The sequence below is a fragment of the Pleurodeles waltl genome, chromosome 7 (assembly GCF_031143425.1).
Source record: "Pleurodeles waltl isolate 20211129_DDA chromosome 7, aPleWal1.hap1.20221129, whole genome shotgun sequence".
NCBI classification, from domain to species: domain Eukaryota; kingdom Metazoa; phylum Chordata; class Amphibia; order Caudata; family Salamandridae; genus Pleurodeles; species Pleurodeles waltl.
The window spans coordinates 393,071,650-393,082,358 of record NC_090446.1 but is presented as its reverse complement, the minus strand read 5'-3'; positions in this window follow the sequence as shown (position 1 = coordinate 393,082,358).

Here is a 10,709-nt window from a genome sequence, read left to right as displayed (position 1 = left end):
AGTTTTTGAAACAGAAGGTGTCGCCGAAGGTGACTGACTTGCAGAAAATCGATCGGACCTCTCAAGAGGTTAAAGAATCAATTCATGCTTATTACGAGAGATTGTTGAAAGCGTTTAAGCATTACAGTGGTACTGAGACAATTGAACCAAAAGATATGAATCACCTTGTGCTTAGATTTGTCGAAGGATTGAGACCAGAAGTTAGTCAAATGATTAAGAATCATTTGATCTGTTGGCAAGCTAAACCGCTTGATGAGGTATTGCAGTATGCAAAGTACTGTAGTGACGAGATCGAGTTGAAGCAGAAAAAGTTAAAGGAAAAGGTGATGGTGATGCAAATAAGGGCTGCACAGGCTGGAATACAGGGAAATGGAGTTCAGCAGATGATACAGCAACAACCGCGAATGAATGGTGTGTTTCAGGCACAACCAAGAGGCAGAGGTCGAGGGTTTGTGAACTGCGGTTTGGATATAAATAACGTTGTTGTCCAAAATGATGTTCAAGGGGTGAAAAATATGTCACCATGTCACGCGTGCGGGGGTGTGGGGCATTGCAAACGGGAATGTCCGAATATGGTGCAGGATGGTGCAGTTCAGCAGAGCACTAACGTTGGTACATTACAAAATTCACGAGGTCCAAAAGTGAGACATCAAAATCCGAATCTTCAGAATAATTTGGTACAAATGCAAGGGGTACAGCCCATGCAGCAGATGCAAATGCCGCGTTTTCAGTCAATACAAATGTAACCAGTGCAACAGCAGATTCCCATGGTGCCTAGACAGCAAATGCAATTACCATTGGCTCCGATGGGACAGCAACAGGTGATGCTTCCTCAGCAGGTCACGGGTCAGGTAACAAATCAAAACAACACTGTACAACAGTTCCCATTACGAGGAGAAAATATCATGAATGAGGACTGGTCAGATGATAGCTCAGACAGTGAAGAGTGCAGGCTTGCAGCATCCTTAGAGGTGGATCAGAGAGGCCCATATGTAGAGGAAAAGGTGATGGGCTATAAGGTTTCATTTTTGGTTGACACGGGAGCTCCACGCTCCACCGTTCGAAGTGCAGAGGTCCCGAGGTTGCCTCTCTCAGGACGTACTATACGAGTGGTTGGAGTAGCAAATCAGTATTTGACTAACCCAATTACCGATCCAGTGCAAGTTGAAATTGGAAATTTCCAAGGGCTGCATAGATTTGTTGGATGCGATTCAAGTCCGGTATCCCTACTGGGAAGGGACTTACTGTGCAAAACAAAGTGTTCAATTACCTGTTCCAACGATGGAATTGAAGTGCAGACAAACTGTGACGATGAAGGAGATGAGAGTCAATTTATAGAGGAAGAAGCAGGAACAAATGAAGACTACCCTTTGATTACTTTATTCCCAATGCATACGTTGATTGACTTACCTGTTGAATTACAGGGAACAGTGACAGAGAAAGTGTGGGATTTGACCGGGAAGGAAGTCGGAATAATAAAAGGAGTAGAAAAAGTCAAAGTTCAGATAAAACCAAATGCAGTATTCCCACAATTATCACAGTATCACATGGCCCAGGACGTCCTTATAGAGGTGTCACAAATAATTGCAGATTTTCTCAGAAAGGGAGTTTTGAAAGAAGTCTTGAGCAGTCCTTGTAACTCTCCCATCATGGGTTTAAAGAAGCCCTGTGGAAAAGTTGGAATTGTGCAAGACTTGCGGAAAATAAATGAAATTGTGAGAAAATGCTGCCCTGTGGTACCTAACCCAGCGGTAATAATGTTCCAAGTTCCCTGTGATGCTGAATGGTTTACCGTAGTAGACCTATCACAAGCTTTCTTTTCGATACCTCTTCATGAGGACAGCCAATTCTTATTCAGTTTCAAATTCCTGGATAAGGTGTACAGTTGGTGCGGAATTCCTCAAGGGTTCTCAGAGTCACCATCCATCTTTAATCAGATACTGAAAAAGGATTTGGAACCTCTTGTGCTGCCTTTTAATTCAACTCTTGTGCAGTACATCGATGATTTGCTAATTGCATCCAAAACCAGAGATAGTTGTAAATACGACACTATTGCATTACTGAATCATCTGGGAAAGAATGGACACAAGGTGTCGCCCAGGAAGTTACAATATTGTCAGAAAGAAGTAAAATACTTGGGACATTTGATTGAGAAAGGGTCCAGGAGGATATCAAAGGAAAGGATAACAGCTGTTTTGCAAATGAATCCTCCAACAACATAAAGAGATGTCAGGATGTTTTTGGGAATGGTGGGCTACTGTCGTCAGTGGATACCCAACTTCTCAATCATCTCAAAGCCACTAATAAAATTGACAGGAAAGGAAGTCAAAGATGAGCCATACACTATAACTTTGTCAAAAGAGGAGCTTGAGTCATTCGTAGAATTAAAAGAATGCATGTGCAGGGCACCAGCATTGGGAATGCCAGACTACGAAAAACCTTTTCTGTTGTTTTGTCATGAACGTGATGCTTGTTCTTTGTCTGTCTTAACACAGGTCCACGGAGATGCAAATCGCCCTGTAGCATATTTTTCAGCTACTCTGGACCCTGTTGCAGCAGCCTCACCGGGTTGTTTGTGTGCAGTCGCAGCAGTTGGTCAGAGCCTTTTACAATGTGAGGGCATAGTCATGGGATACCCTCTGACAGTAATGGTTCCACATTCAGTTGAAATTCTGTTGACACGAACTAAGACTCAACACATGACAAATGCACGTCTCACTAGGTATGAGACGATCATACTGGGGTCGCTAAATGTCACTCTTAAGAGATGCACTGTACTGAACCCGGCAACTTTACTTCCTAATGAAAATACTGAAATCAAAGATGGGGAAGAATTTGAACATGATTGTCTTGAAGTGACTGAACTCTGTACCAAACCTCGCCCAGACATACAGGAAACCCAGTTAAAAGAAAATGACTGCATTATGTTTGTTGATGGGTCCTGTCTAAGAGATTCGGCAGGGACATTGAGAGCCGGTTACGCAGTATGTACCATAACTGCCATCGTCAAAGCCTCTTGGCTCGAGAGAGTGTTCTCTGCACAAGTGGCAGAATTAATTGCCCTTACTAAGGCATGCCATGCAGCTGTAAATTTGAAAGTCACTATCTATACTGAAAGCAGATATGGATTCGGAATTGTGCATGATTTTGGCCAACTTTGGTCACAGAGGGGTTTTATGACCTCCTCTGATTCTCCTGTAAAAAACGGTGAACAAATAAGGGATTTCTTGCACGCGATTCAGTTACCTCAAGAAATTGCCGTGGTGAAGTGCAGTGCTCACATCAGATCACAAGACTTTGGGGGTCATTCTGACCCCGGTGGGCGGCGGGAGCCGCCCGCCTGGATGGAGCCGCCATATGGCAACTCCGCGGTCGAAAGACCGCGGAGGCCATTCTGGCTTTCCCGCTGGGCTGGCGGGCGACCGCCAGAAGGCCGCCCGCCAGCCCAGCGGGAAACTCCTCCCCACGAGGAAGCCGGCTCCGAATGGAGCCGGCGGAGTGGAGGATGTGCGACGGGTGCAGTGGCACCCGTCGCGAATTCCAGTGTCTGCAAAGCAGACACTGGAATTCAAAGTGGGGCCCTCTTACGGGGGCCCCACGACACCCCTCACTGCCATCCTGTTCCTGGCGGTCGGAACCGCCAGGAACAGGATGGCGGTGAGGGGGTCGGAATCCCCCATGGCGGCGCAGCTGGGGATTCCCAGGGCAGCGGAAAACCGGCGGGAGACCGCCGGTTTTCCTGGTCTGACCGCGGCCAAACCGCCGCGGTCAGAATGCCCTGCGGGGCACCGCCAGCCTGTTGGCGGTGCTCCCGCATCCCCGGCCCCGGCGGTCCTTGACCGCCGGGGTCGGAATGACCCCCTTTGTGTCTATGGGAAACAGCTATGCAGATCAAGTCGCAAGATTTTGTGCATTGAACTGTATATCGTTTAAGGAACAATGGGAAGTGTTACCACAATCTGAAAACGACACCTGTTTAAATATGGCATTACGAGTGGTTGACACCTTAGATGAACTGAAAACATTACAGGGTCGTGCGAGCAAAGAAGAGAAACGCTCTTGGCAAAGAATGCAATGTGTACAAAGAGCTGATGACTTATGGGTTTCAGAAGAGGGAAAATTGGTCTTACCAAATAGCCTTTTATCACAGTTTGCCCGGCTCTATCATGGGCAGGCACATCTAGGAAGGGATGCCATGATCAGGTCCTTTAAGATTGATTGGTTCAATCCAAAATTCAGACATGCCGCAGAAATAACTTGCCACAGGTGCGTCATCTGTCAACAGATGAATGCTGGAAAAGGAACTGTGGTAACTTTGAGCCACATTGGGAGAGCTGGAGGTCCATTCAACAAAATACAATTGGATTTTATCGAGAAGCCTGTTTGTGGAGGATTGAAATATGTGTTGGTGATTGTGTGTGTTTTCAGTCATTGGATTGAGGCATATCCCACACGTAGGAATGACAGTCTTACAGTTGCAAAACTACTACTCAGGGAACTGATACCGAGATTCGGGTTTCCGGTTTCTATAGAATCAGATAGGGGAAGACACTTCGACAATGAGGTGATTAAACTCCTGTGTGCCGCACTCAACATTGAACAAAAGCTGCATTGTAGCTATCGCCCTGAAGCATCAGGACTAGTTGAGCAGATGAATGGTACTCTGGAATCAAGGACGGCAAAAATGTGTGCAGAAACAAACATGAAGTGGCCAGATGCCTTACCTCTAGTGCTGATGTCAATGAGAAATACCCCTGACAAGAAAACAGGATTATCTCCCCATGAAATCCTCATGGGTAGATCAATGAGATTACCAGCAGTACCTGCCAATGCACTAGTGAATATTACAGATGATATGGTGTTGGATTACTGCAAAGGTTTGGCTGACGTGATTCGCTCTTTTTCTCACCAGGTGGAAGCTAACACGTTGCCACCGATTGGCGATCCAGGTCACTCTCTACAAGCCGGTGATTGGGTGGTTGTCAAGAAGCACGTGAGAAAATCGTGTCTAGAACCACGTTGGCAAGGGCCCTATCAAGTAATACTGACGACTACCACTGCTGTGAAGTGTGCCGGGGTTCCCAACTGGATACATGCCAGTCACACGAAAAAGGTAACGTGTCCTGTTGAAGAGGAACTTGAAGTTTCCGGTACAGCAACAGTCAAGAAGGAACTGAGACTACTGGAGAGCCCACTGAGAACAGCCTTGTCCCTCAAACAGTCAAAGAGTTCGAGAGAGGTGACAGAGTGCCTATCTCAGTAGAGGCACCAGGAGAACTAAGCCAAGGAGAGGTTCTCCCAGAAGTAGACGAATACGGGTTAGAATCTGAACCCAACCCTGAACCAGAAGAAGAAAGAGAAGAAGAAACTATAGATACAAATCAAAGCGTGTCAGAGTATCCTGAACCAGTTGCAGGTCCGTCAAGAAAAAACACTATGGGCCTCATTCCGACCCTGGCGGTCCTAGACCGCCAGGGCCTCGGGCAACGGAAGCACCGCCAACAGGCTGGCGGTGCTGCGGTCAGAAAAGGGGATCCGTCGGTTTCCCGCCGGATTTCCCCTGTCTGGGCTGAATCTCCATGGCGGCGCTGCATGCAGCGCCACCATGGAGATTCCGACCCCCTTCCCGCCATCCTGTTTCTGGCGGTTTTTACCGCCAGGAACAGGATGGCGGGAAAGGGTGTCGTGGGGCCCCTGGGGGCCCCTGCACTGCCCATGCCACTGGCATGGGCAGTGCAGGGGCCCCCTAACAGGGCCCCAGCATGATTTTCACTGTCTGCTTAGCAGACAGTGAAAATCGCGACGGGTGCAACTGCACCCGTCGCACCCCTGAAACACCGCCGGCTCCATTCGGAGACGGCTTCTGTGTTGAAGGGCCTTTCCCGCTGGGCCGGCGGGCGCTCTCTTGGCGGTCGCCCGCCGGCCCAGCGGGAAAGTCGGAATGGCCTCCGCGGCCTTCTGACCGTGGAGCGGGCAAATGGCGGGGGAATTTTGGCAGGCGGCGACCGCCGCCTGCCAAAGTTGGAATTAGGGGCTACATTACAAGAGGAGGGTGCTGTCCAAAGTTCTGAAGGGAAACATCGATGAAAGAAACATAGAGGCGACAATTGGCCAGACAAGTTGCAACCCAAGATAAGAGAGGTGTCAAACGACACAATCATAGAAGAGAGTGATACCTCACAAGCAAACGATTTAAGTGATGGAGAACAACAAGGTGAACGAAGGTTAAAAAGGAAAAGAATTGCAAACAGAAGATATACAGGTCCTGAATGGGTGTATGCTACAACCTCTGAATGGCAACAAGAATTCCTAGCATTCTGTTTTGATCGAGAAGTACCAGGCCAATATTACGGTACCTGAACAAAATTTCAAGGAAAACTTGGCTAAGCTTGAAATTTGGAAACTGAGAGAGAGACTTTATAAACTACTGGAAGTTACATTAAAAATGGATTTGATTTTTAAAGAATACCTGATTACGACAAGCTGTTAACCTGAATTGACAAAAAAAAAGGTCCTGGAGTGAGTGAAGACGCTGTAAAAATCTGCAGAAGTTGATTCTTAAGTTGATTGTCGATCTGCTATTCTGATTCTATACAAACATGGCTTATAATAGAAATAGTAACAAGGGAAGTAAGGTGTGTGGCTGGTTAGGTCTTATAATAGGTGTTGTGTGCGCAGTAATGATTGTAGGAGTGATTGTGGGAATGCCTGATGGACAACGGTGAAACAGACACCCTCATTCTTCTCGACCTCTCGGCTGCCTTTGACACCGTCTGTCACCGCACCCTAATCACCTACCTCTGCTCCACCGGGATCCAAGGCCAGGTCCTGGACTGGATCGCCTCCTTCCTCGCAAACCGTTCCCAAAGAGTTTACCTCCCTCCGTTTCGCTCAGAACCCACCGAGATCATCTGCGGCGTACCTCAAGGCTCATCACTCAGCCCGACACTCTTCAATGTCTACATGAGTCCCCTCGCCGACATCGTACGCAAGCACGACATCATCATCACCTCCTACGCCGACGACACCCAACTTATACTCTCCCTCACCAAGGACCCCGCCAGCGCCAAGACCAACCTACAAGATGGTATGAAGGACGTCGCAGATTGAATGAGGCTCAGCCGCCTAAAGCTAAACTCTGAAAAAACGGAAGTCCTCATCCTCGGCAACACCCCGTCCGCCTGGGACGACTCCTGGTGGCCCACGGCCCTCTGCACCGCACCGACCCCCACAGACCACGCCCGCAACCTCGGCTTCATCTTGGACCCTCTTCTCACCATGACCAAGCAAGTCAACGCCGTGTCCTCCGCCTGCTTCCTCACCCTCCGCATGCTACGCAAGATCTTCCGCTGGATCCCCGCCGACACCAGAAAAACCGTGACCCACGCCCTCGTCACGAGCCGGCTGGACTACGGCAACACCCTCTACGCCGGGACCACAGCCAAACTCCAAAATCGCCTGCAACGCATTCAAAACGCCTCGGCCCGCCTCATCCTCGACGTACCCCGCAGCAGCCACATCACCGCACACCTGAGACACCTGCATTGGCTCCCAGTCAGCAAAAGGATCACCTTCCGACTTCTCACCCACGCACACAAAGCCCTCCACGACAAGGGACCGGAATACCTCAACAGACGCCTCAGCTTCTACGTCCCCACCCGCCTCCTCTGCTCCTCTGGCCTAGCACTCGCTGCTGTCCCTCGCATCCGCCGCTCCACGGCGGGTGGGAGATCTTTCTCCTTCCTGGCGGCCAAGACCTGGAACTCCCTCCCCACCAGCCTCAGGACCACCCAGGACCACTCCGCTTTCCGGAGACTCCTAAAGACCTAGCTGTTCGAGCAGCGATAACCCCCCCTTTTCCCCTAGCGCCTTGAGACCCGCACGGGTGAGTAGCGCGCTTTATAAATGTTAATGATTTGATTTGATTTGAATGCTGTGGAGAGAGAAAGAAACTATTAATGCAACTTCAAAACCTGAAACTACTACTAAACTAACACCGTGGGAGAGATTTGAGCAGGATGCAAGACATATGCATGAGGGAACTAATGCAAAAGGGGAACTTTCTACTAATGTTTCCTATCGCTTACTAAACGAATATGTGGAAACTATGGATGCGAAAGATTGTTATGTATGTACTAAAATTCCTTCGTCTGTACAGGAGGGAGTTACCTATCATAGCCTCCCTCTCACTTGTGGAATTAGTTGCAGTTTGCTATTAACAAGATTCTATAATCAAGAGCATGTGCAATACTTTTATTCGAACTTGGATGTTGTATTTTCTTTTGTGCCTGTAATAGAATTTTTGAATAAATTGGCTAAAGAGCATGATATAAAAATAGTTAGAGGATTCTTTGAACCAACACTTACATTTGGGACTGCTTATGCACATCGCAATAATTTGACTTGCTTATTGTCACCTGTAGAGAAAAGTTTTTTAGATCACACAGATGATAGACACAAAGCACTGAAAGAAAGATTAGAAAAAGTATTAGAGAAACATACATATGCAAATGATTATGCTTATACTGCAATCAAGACACAAGGCAAACTAGCTATAAATGCATTACACGTAGGTAGACTCTGTGTATATAGACCAAAATCTGGTCAAGACAATTTGTTTGTTGGTACGAGTGAGTGTAGGCATGTGTTTTTGTTTCAGAGTAAATGGACCTTTATGCTGAATGGACAAGATCCAGCGATCCCTGGAATTTATTATATCTGTGGGCTAAATGCCTATTACCGTCTCCCTAAGGGATGGTATGGGACATGTTATTTGGGAATAGTATTCCCAAAGATATACCAGATGGATGACTTGAAACAAATACCTAAGACGTCTGAATTACAACATTCTAGACAAAAACGGGAATCAGTGGCTGCTGTCATTGGTGATATATTTGGAGCTATAATCCCATCAGTAGGGGTTATCTTGAATTCTATGAAAATTCAAAAGTTGTCTACTATTGTGGAAAACATGCTGACAAATTTTACAGGGGCTATACTCCTGATGGATACTGAACTCGCTGCAGAAAGAGCTATGACTCTTCAAAATCGGCTTGCTTTAGACATTCTTTTAACAAAGAGTGGAGGTGTCTGCAAAATGCTTAATGAGCGTCATTGTTGCTCATTCATACCTGATAACAGTAAGAAAATTAGGAGCATGCTTACTAACCTTACTAGAGATAGTACAGACTTGAAGGATCTGAAAGAACTTGGGGGGTCATTCTGACTCCCGCGGGCGGCGGGAGCCGCCCACCGGGCGGGAACGGCCAGAAGACCGTACCGCGGTCAAATGACCGCGGCGGTCATTCTGACTTTCCCGCTGGGCCGGCGGGCGACCGCCAGAAGGCCGCCCGCCGGCCCAGCGGGAAAGCCCCTTCAACAATGAAGCCGGCTCCGAATGGAGCTGGCGGAGTTGAAGGGGTGCGACGGGTGCAGTGGCACACATCGCGATTTTCAGTGTCTGCAAAGCAGACACTGAAAATCTTTATGGGGCCCTGTTAGGGGGCCCCTGCACTGCCCATGCCAGTGGCATGGGCAGTGCAGGGGCCCCCAGGGGCCCCACGACACCCGTTCCCGCCATCCTGTTCCTGGCGGTAAGAACCGCCAGGAACAGGATGGCGGGAAGGGGGTCGGAATCCCCATGGCGGCGCTGCTTGCAGCGCCGCCATGGAGGATTCCTATGGCCAGGGGAAAACCGGCGGAAAACCGCCGGTTTCCCTTTTCTGACCGCGGCTTTACCACCATATCAGAATTAAAAGACATTAGACATTAGAATTCTTTGTCTTTTAATTCTGATACATCATTCCTTTTCTCATCCCTATTTCCACATATGCCTTTTTCTTCTTCACTATTATTGTTTATCAGTACCTTATTGTCATCTGTAAGAGAAATCGAGTGTGCTTTGTCATTAATTCGGTTGCTCCTACATAGCTGTTAACCCAGTCATTAGCGCTTCCCAGTTAAGAGCACTCGCTATCTTAATTATTTTCATCCCTATAAGATACCAGTGTCGATAGTACACCCCTATAGTTAGCAAAATTATTTTCAACTATATGATAAAAGTATTGTCTGAACTACCAGCACAGACAACTCAAGTAAGCTAGTAAATATTTATTAAACAGAACTAATTTCACAATATGCTCAGATGCATGTTCCCACTCTCATGGGACAAAAGTTTTAAGTACCATTATATAAGGTACCACCCTATTATATCTTAACTATTTCATATACTTTAACTACTTCACTAACTAACATAATTAATATAACTATTGCTAACTGTCTACCTTGATTTCTTCACTCACACCTCCTATTTGTCTTTCTAGTTATCATTTATATATATTTTCTCATTTTAAACTTTCATTTTTACTTTAAATTTCTAACTTGATTGCTTCCTAACCTTTATTCCAATTTAATAATGGGCATCTCTATTATACATTCTTATGTGTAGACATACATATCTGCATATAAAAACCAAAATTGATAACTATCGGAAAGCTAACAGCATTATAAGATTACATAACCATACATTTTTTCTTTATCAGATGACATGACTATGTGACTTCAGCATATCGAGCATCCAGTGTCCAATCGACCCGAGAACCCGGCTGCTAAAATTTGATCTTTATTGTATTGTATTAATGGGAATGGCCCTGAGGAAGGTGACCTATAACTACTAGGAACACTGAAACGCGCGTAGGCCGTCGGTTCCC